Source organism: Heterocephalus glaber, unplaced genomic scaffold, assembly GCF_053883595.1.
Source record: "Heterocephalus glaber isolate CG9 unplaced genomic scaffold, H.glaber_assembly_v1.0 deba00001613, whole genome shotgun sequence".
Classification (NCBI taxonomy): domain Eukaryota; kingdom Metazoa; phylum Chordata; class Mammalia; order Rodentia; family Bathyergidae; genus Heterocephalus; species Heterocephalus glaber.
Window position 1 is genome coordinate 32,692,814 of NW_028258384.1, and position 9,105 is coordinate 32,701,918.

The following is a 9,105-nucleotide window of genomic DNA, read 5'->3' on the forward strand; positions in this document are numbered from 1 at the left end:
CCTAGGCTTTTCTTAGTTGGTAGTTTTTTTCTTTTAATTTTATTTGTTTGTTTAACTGCTTTGATTTAATTTCTTGTTTTGGGATTGTTCAAGATTGTTAAGTCTTCTACACAAGAGGCAGTGTGTATCTGGGCTGTGAGGTGCTCGGAGCCACAGTGGCAGATCCTGCAGCCTCTCTCTCTTTAACTCTAGAGAAAGCGATGCAGATGGTTGGAAAATGGCAAAGTTGCAGATGTGACTAGAGGAGATCCCATAAGGCAAGACAGCTCTGACAGAGAGTTACCAGAACCTGACCCAGGTAGTGGACTACTGTGAGATCAACTACATACAGGCTACAGACAAGAGAAAAGCTTTAGAAGAGACCAAAGCTGGGCTGGGGATTTAGCTCAGTGGTTTTGCTGCCTGCTAAGCAAGCGTAAGGACCCGAGTTCAATCTCCGGTACCAAAAAAAAAAAAGAGAGACCAAAGCATATACAACCTAATCTCTAGCTAGTGTTGCTTATCAAATAAATGCATTGGCCAATAATGTACCCCAGTTGCTGGACATCCAATCTTCTCAGCTTCAGAGAATGGAATCTTCCATTAATCATATCTCACAGGAAGATATGAGAGTCAGAGACAAAGGGTATCATTATTCATGGCAATTGCAGTAGCAAGACAGCCAGCATTTGTGCCAGACTGTTGATATTCATAAAGAGAAAATGGCTAGAAGAGAAATTGTTATTTTGACAACAAATATGAATACATCAAGAACTCACAAGATAATAGCACCTGCAAATATGGAGCACAAAGTAAAGTATATTCAGAAACCTATTGACTACACAGTTTTAGATGACGTGGGCCATGGCATCAAGCATGAAAATAACCACCCTGCAAGAACTGGCATACTGAACACGCCAAATCAGCCCGCTGCAGACAGGCAGGTCTGCCCACACCCTACCGATGTCTGAGTCGCATAGAACACACTGAATCAGCCTACTGCAGAAAGGCAGGTCTGCCCACACCCTGCCGAGGTCCCCAGTCCCGCAGAATACACAGAATCACTCCGCTGCACACAGGAAGGTCTGTGCACGCCCTACTGAGGTCCTGAGTCATGCGGAAGACACCAAATCACCCTGGTGCAGACAGGCAGCCATGTGGTTCCACACTACAAAGACCCAGAGGACACCAGACCACCAAACCAAGGTACTGAGTCCCACTGTTCCCAGGCCAGAAGTAGGGGCTTTTGAGCCGTCATCCCACAACTACAGGTCCAGAGGAAGACGCTTCCCAGTCACCATCCCTCGTGCTGCTCCCAACCCAGAGGAAAGGGCTTTTGGGTCACCTTCTGTCCCACCGCTCCTGGCCCAGAGGAAGGGGCTTCCAGGTCACCATCCCTCCGACTGCTCCTGGCCCAGAGGGAGGGGCTTATGACCCACCATCCCACTGCTCCTGGTCCAGTGAAAAGGGCTTACCAGCCACCATCCCTCCCGCTGCTCCCAGCACACAGGAAAGGGCTTTTGGGTCACCATCTCTACTGCTACTCCTGGCCCCTGTTGCACCTCACCCAGCTCAGAGGAGGTAACCCGAGCAGGTGCTAACAGCCCCCTGCCCCAGTTGAAATGAGAAAACACATAAATAAGTCTCAAAAACAGACTTCCAGATCACCTACAGCAAACCCAAAGGGAAATGAGATGGAACACTCTGATACTCAACAATCTGGACCCACTGAACTGGCAACAAAGAGGGATCTGGGAAAAATGAAATCAGCAATAATTTCTCAGATAACAGGAGAAATTGTGCCCCTAGTGCAAGACATGATTAATAAATCTAGAGAGGAGTTCAAGTACATGATGGAATCCCAACATAAGAAACAAATGGAACCCATAAAACAGATGCAAATAGGTTTCCAGGACATGAAAAACTCCATTGAAAGTCTACACAGCAGAATGAGCCAATGTGAGGACAGAATTTCAGATATAGAAGATAAGATTGCAATTAGTGACCAGGAAAAGAAAAATTGCTTCAAAATTATAAGGGAACATGAGAAATCAATCCAGCAGCTGCTAGATGATGCAAAAAAAGAATAACATAAGACTGATTGGGCTCAATGAAGAAACAGGAGAGAGTGCAGATGACATAAAAAATCTCTTCACAGAAATAATGGCAGAAAACTTCCCAAGCAGGGGAAAAGAGCTTGACATACAGAGAAGTGAGGCAGATAGGACTCCAAATAGCCTTGATCAAAAAAAATCTACACATAGGCATATAATTGTTAAGATTCCAGAAACACAACAGAAGAACAAAGTTCTACAAGCAGTGAGAGAAAAGAAACAAATCACATACAAAGGAAAGCCCATCAGAATCACAGCAGACTTCTCAACACAAACCATCAAGGCAAGAAGAGCTTGGAGTGACATATTCCAAGCCCTAAAAGAAAACAGCCTCCAGCCCAGATTGATGGACCCTGCAAAACTATCTTTCAAAATGGATGGAGAAATAAGATACTTTCATGACAAAGAGCACCTTAGGAACTTTGTGAATACCAAACCAGCACTCCAAAGAATTTTACCCAATATCCTAGGAACAGACATTGAGGATCACAACCCCAGGAAGCAAAGCAGAATGAACCCATCTGGCATGACAAGAAATTAAATGTAAAGGGGGAAAACCCAACAAAAGAAAAAGTCATGGCAATGGCAAGTCAATACCTTTCAGTTATAACCATCAACATTAACAGTCTCAATCCACCAATCAAAAGAAATAGACTGGCAGAATGGGTCAAGAAGCAAAATCCAACAATATGCTGCACACACAAAAAAACACTTAAGTCAAAATGAAACTCATAGACTGAAAGTTAAAGGGTAGAAAAGAATACTCCATGAGATGGGGACCCGAAAAAAATCAGGAGTAGCTATCCTCTTTGCAGATCAAGTAGATTTCAAACCAACACTGTTTAAGAGAGATGAAGAAGGGGCCGGGGATTTAGCTCAGTGGTTCTGGCGCCTGCATCGCAGGCACAAGGTCCCAAGTTCGATCCCCGGTACCAAAAAAAAAAAAAAAATGAAAGATAAAGAAGGACACTACATCCTTGTAAAGGGAATAATCCAAGAGGAAGAGATAACAATCATGAATATCTATACACCAAACACTAGTGCACCCAACTATATACAACAAATACTAATGGACATGAAAAACCATATATGCACTAATACAATTGTAGTGGGGAACCTCAACACCCCACTGTCACAAATAGATAGATCAACTAGACTAACAATAAGTAATGAAATACTAGAACTCAATTGAACCCTTGAACAAATGAACTTAACAGATGTTTACAGAGTCTTCCACCCCACAAAATCAGAATACACATTCTTCTCAGCTGCACATGGGTCATTCTCCAAAATAGACCACATACTCACACATAGAACATGTTTAAGTAAGTGCAAAGGAACTGAAATTATCCCCTGTATATTATCAGACCATAGTGCGATGAAATTGGAGATCTATACCAAAAGAAACTCAAAAAATTTCATAAACACGTGGAAATGGAACAACACACTACTGAATAACCAATGGGTCACAGAGGAAATTAAAGAAGAAATCAGACAGTTCCTTCAATTAAATGACAATGACAATACAACATATCAGAATCTATGGGACACAATGAAAGCAGTCTTATGAGGGAAATTCATAGCAGTGAATATGCATACTAGGAAAACAGAATGAGCCCAATTAAAAAACCTGATGCTGAACCTCAAGCTTGTAGAAAAAGAAGAGCAGGAAAACCCCAAAGCTCATACCAGGGAGGAAATTATAAAGATCAGAGGAGAAATCAATGCAATGGAGACTAAGAGAACGATACAAAAAATCAATGAAGTCAAGAGTTGGTTCTTTGAAAGAATCAACAAAATTGACAAACCTTTATCCAATCTTGTCAGAAAAAGGAAAGAAAAGGCCCAAATCCAGGCAATTAGGAATGAAAAGGGAGAAATGACAACAGACCCAGCAGAAATCCAGAGGATCATCAATACCTACTTCCAGAACCTATACGCCAATAAGATGGACAACACAGAAGAAATGAACAGATTCCTAGATACATATGAATTACCACAGTTGAACAAAGAAGACCTAAAAATTCTGAACAACCCAAAATCTACCAATGAAATTGAAAATGTAATGAAAAACTTATCAACTAAGAAAAGCCTAGGCCCTGATGGCTTCACTGCTGAATTCTACAAGACATTTAGAGAGGAACTGTTGCTACTACTGTTTAAACTCTTCAATGAAAATGAAAGGGAAGCAATACTCCCAAATTCATTTCTGGAAGCAAGCATCACCTTGATCCCCAAAGCACAGAAAGACCCAACTGAAAAGGAGAACTATAGGCCAATCTCACTAATGAACATAGATGCAAAAATCCTTAATAAGATAATGGCAAAAAATACAGAAGATCATCAAGAACATCATACACCCTGATCAAGTGGGTTCATCCCAGGGATGCAGGGATGGTTCAATATATGAAAACCAATTAATGCAATACACCATATCAATAGAGCCAAGGACAAAAACCATATGATTATCTCCATAGAAACAGAAAAAGCATTTGACAAAACCCAACATGCATTTATGATAAAAATCCTACAAAAAATTGGAATAGATGGTCTCTACCTCCAACTGATAGAAGCCATCTATGGAAAACCAACAGCCAATATCATACTAAATGGTGAAAAACTGAAATCCTTCACACTAAAATCAGGAACAAGACAAGGATATTCAGTATCACCACTCTTGTTCAATATAGTTCTGGAAACATTAGCCATGGCAATTAGACAAGAGAAAGAAATAAAAGGAATAAAGATAGGAAATGAAGAAGTCAAATTGTCATTATTTGCAGATGACATGATACTCTATATAGAAGACCCCAAGAACTCCATCAAAAGTCTTCTAGACTTAATAACCAAATTCAGTCATGTAGCTGGTTACAAGGTCAACACACAAAAATCAGTAGCTTTCCTCTACACGAATGACAGCCTCACTGAGAGAGAAATAGGGCAAATAATTCCTTTCACAATAGCATCCAAAAAACTGAAATACCTAGGAATCATCCTAACAAAAGAAATCAAAGAGCTCTTCTCTGAAAACTATGGCGCTCTGAAAAGAGAGATTGAAGATGATATCAGAAAATGGACAGACATCCCCTGCTCCTGGGTAGGAAGGATTAATATAGTCAAAATGGCCATACTTCCAAAACTGCTATATAGATTCAATGCAATTCCAATTGAGATCCCAGCAGCATACTTCATAGACCTCGAGAAAACAATCCAAAAATTCATTTGGAACAAGAAGAGACCCAGAATAGCAAAAGCAATTCTAGGTAACAGAGACATGGCAGGGGTATCACAATCCCCAACCTGCAAATATACTGCAAAGCTACTGTGATAAAAACAACATGGTACTGGCAAAGAAACAGACTTGAGGACCAGTGGAACAGATTAGAAGGTTCAGAAACAATGCCAGACACACTCAGCCATCTCATCTTTGACAAAGGAGCCAAACACCCTCACTGGAGGAAAGATAGCCTCTTTAATAAGTGGTGCTGGAAAAATTGGCCTTCAACTTGCCAAAGATTAAAACTAGACCTATATCTCTCACCATACACTAAACTCAAATCAAAATGGATTAAAGATCTAAATATTAAAATAGAAACTCTGAACCAGTTGGAACAGAGGTAGGTAGAACCCTTGAAGATATCGGTGTAGGAAAAGATTTTATGAACAAAACCTCAGTTGCCCATGAACTAGCACAAACAATCAACAAGTGGGATCTCTTCTTATTAAAAGGCTGCTGCACAGCAAAAGAAACCACCAGCAGCGTGAAGAAACAACCCACAATGTGGGAAAAAATCTTCACCTGCTCTTCCTCAGACAAAGGTCTACTATCTCAAATCTATAAAGAACTTAAAAAGATCAGACCTCCCAAATTTAAAAACCCAATCCACAAATGGGCATCTGAAATGAACAGACATTTCTCAGACAAAGAACTAGAAATAGCAAATAAATACATGAAAAAATGTTCAACATCACTGGTCATTGGAGGGATGCAAATGAAAACAATGCTGAGATTCCACTTCACTCCAGAAAGAATGGCTGCTATCATGAAATCAACCAATAACAAATGCTGGCCGGGCTGTGGGGAAAGAGGAACCCTGCTCCACTGCTGGTGGGAGTGTAGACTGGTGCAAGCAATGTGGAAATCAGTATGGAGATACCTCAAAGAACTAGGACTGGAAGTCCCATTTGACCCCGCTATTCCACTGCTGGAGATCTTCCCCAAAGAATTCAAAGTATCATACCACAGTGATATATGTGCACCCATGTTCATAGCAGTGCAGTTTGTAATAGCTAAAACTTGAAAACTGCCCAAATGCCCATCCACTGGAGACTGGATAAAGAAAATGTGGTTTTTTTATAAAATGGAGTACTACTCAGCCATAAAAAATGAGACATTAGAGGCATTTATAGCTAAGTGGATGCACATTGAGGCAATACTCTTAAGTGAAATAAATAGGACACACATGAATAAATACAGCATAGTTTCTCTGGTGTGAGAAACTGGAAGTGTAAATAAGGACTAAATGTATAATAGGTAATGTAAAATAGGGCGAAAAGGGGCAAAGGGGAAGGAAGTGGGAGGGCTAGGGGAAAGGATAGAAGGGAATGGGATTAATATGAGAAAATGGAAAAATAGGAACAAAATCTTTTTAAATAGGGAGGACTGAAAGGGTTGAAGGGAGGGCTGGGCAAGGGTGAAAAATAAGAACCAAGAGATAATATGTAAAGGTGCAAATTTCCAATGATGAATGTCATTGTATTGTATACCTAAAATGTACCAATGATTAGAATGAATAATTGATAATGTAAAATAGGAATAAAAGGTCCAAAGGGGTAGGGGTAGTGGGAGGGGGAGGGGAAAGGAAAGAAGGGAAAGGAAAAATGATGAGAAATGGAAAAAATGGAAATAAAGTCTTTGTAAATAGGGAAGGGTGGAGGGCATGAAGGGAGGGCTAGGAATGGGGAAAAAATAAGAACCAAGATGCATTATATAAAGGTATAATTCCCAATGAGAAATGTAATTGTGTTATACACCTACAATGTACCAATAAAAGAATTTAGTACAAAAAAAAAAAAGAACTGGCACACTGTCCAGAACAAACCTTCCTACTCGGAAACTACCAAGCCCTCCCATGTCAGGCCGGGGAACAGTGGGGTGGAATACTCCTTATAAAATCCTAAGCCTGTTAAACCCCTAACAGTTCCTAATGATTACATCACCAGTCCTGCAAGGCTTGGAAGTCAGCACAGTCCTGGCAGGACAGCTTCTTTAAATCAGAGACCAAAGACACACAGTGGAAGTAGTGGAGGAAGTTTAAGTCGAGAGAACAGTGGAAGCAGTAGTATTAGCATACCCATTGCTGTACCTACGCCTTCCCCACTATTGGACCAGTTTGCTGACAGCCCAAATCCACCATCACCACCTGTGCCATATGACATTCCCATATTTGATGACTCCCCACCTTCACAGCCCCCTCCCCCAGTGGACTATGAAGATGAGGAAGCTACAGTAATTCACTATAATGATCCATATGTAGATGGGGATCCTGTGTGGGCCCCCAACAATTACATTGAAATGGTTATTGCAATATTTGATTATACAAAAGACAAGGATGAGGAGCTGTCATTTATGCAGGGTGCAATCATTTACATGATAAAAAAGAATGATGATGGCTGGTGTACAGTAATTTGCAATTGAGTGACTGGTCTCTTCCCTGGGAACTATGTTGAATCAATTGTGTACCATACTGACTAATTTTTTATTTTTTATTTTAAAGTACATTCTTATTGCTCAGTCATAGTGTGGGCTATTGTGGTTAACAGAATTGTCTTAATGCTTTTAAATGTGCCCATATTTTCAGTACATGCTGTTTATTGGTATATTTGAATGTACCTGTAAGCATAAATCTTTGTGGCAGTTTGTGTCTTGCTCAACAGTAATTTATACCAGAGGCTCCCCATAAACAATTATATTTATGTACTTACATTGTTAACTTTATGACCAGCCTAAATATTCTGGGGAAGTTGGGGTACAATATTTAACAAGTCATGATTCAGATTATACCATTGTGTGTTTCAGTGCAGCATGGTTACTAATACTATGTCAGATTAATATTAAAATCAGAAAACATTGGTCACACTTTTTGTTTAAATTCTCTCGGTTTTAAAATTTTTAAATTAATTTTATTGATACATTTTAGGTATACAATATAATGACATTCACCATTGGAGATTTGTACCTTTACATATCTTTATTCTTATGTTTTCCCCATTCCCCTGCCCTCCCATCGGCCCCTATAACCTTTTCTATTTACAAAGACTTTGTTTCCATTTTTTCATTTTCTCATATTAATTTCATTTCCTTCTTTCCTTTCACCTACCCCTACCACCTCCCTTTCCCCTTTGCCCCCTTTCATCCTATTTCATATTATCTATTACACATTTGGATCCTTATTTACACTTTCAGTTTCTCACACCAGAGAAGCTATTTAGTATTTACACATGTGTGTCCTACTTGTTTCACTTTAAAATATCACTTCAATGTGCATCCATTTAGCTATGAATGTCTGTAATTTCTCATTCTTTATGGCTAAGTAGTACTCCTTTTTATTAAAAAAAATTTCCTTTATCCACTCTCCAATTGATGGGCAAATGGGCTGCTTCCAAGTATTAGGTATTACAAACTTGCCACTATGAACATGAGTACACATATATCGTTATGGTATGATTCTTTTAATTCTTTTGGATAGATACTCAGCAGGGGAATAGATGGGTCAAATGGGACCTCTACTCCTAGTTTTCTGAGGTATGTCCATGCTGATTTCCACAGTGGTTGCACAAGTCTAAACTCCTACCAACAGTAGAAAAGGGTTCCTTTTTCCCCACAGCCCTGTCAACATTTCTTATTGGTTAATTTCATGATAGCAGCCATTCTTTCTGAGCTGAGATAGAATCTCAGCATTGTTTTTATTTGCATCTCTCGAATGACAAGTGATGTTGAACATTTTTTCAT

At 39.7% G+C, this 9,105-nt stretch overlaps 1 pseudogene; it reads left to right on the forward strand.

The window, feature by feature from the left end:
- The first annotated feature begins 217 nt into the window (after window positions 1–217).
- On the forward strand, window positions 218–7,848 carry LOC101699414 (abl interactor 1-like; annotated as a pseudogene).
- Window positions 7,849–9,105: the final 1,257 nt, after the last annotated feature.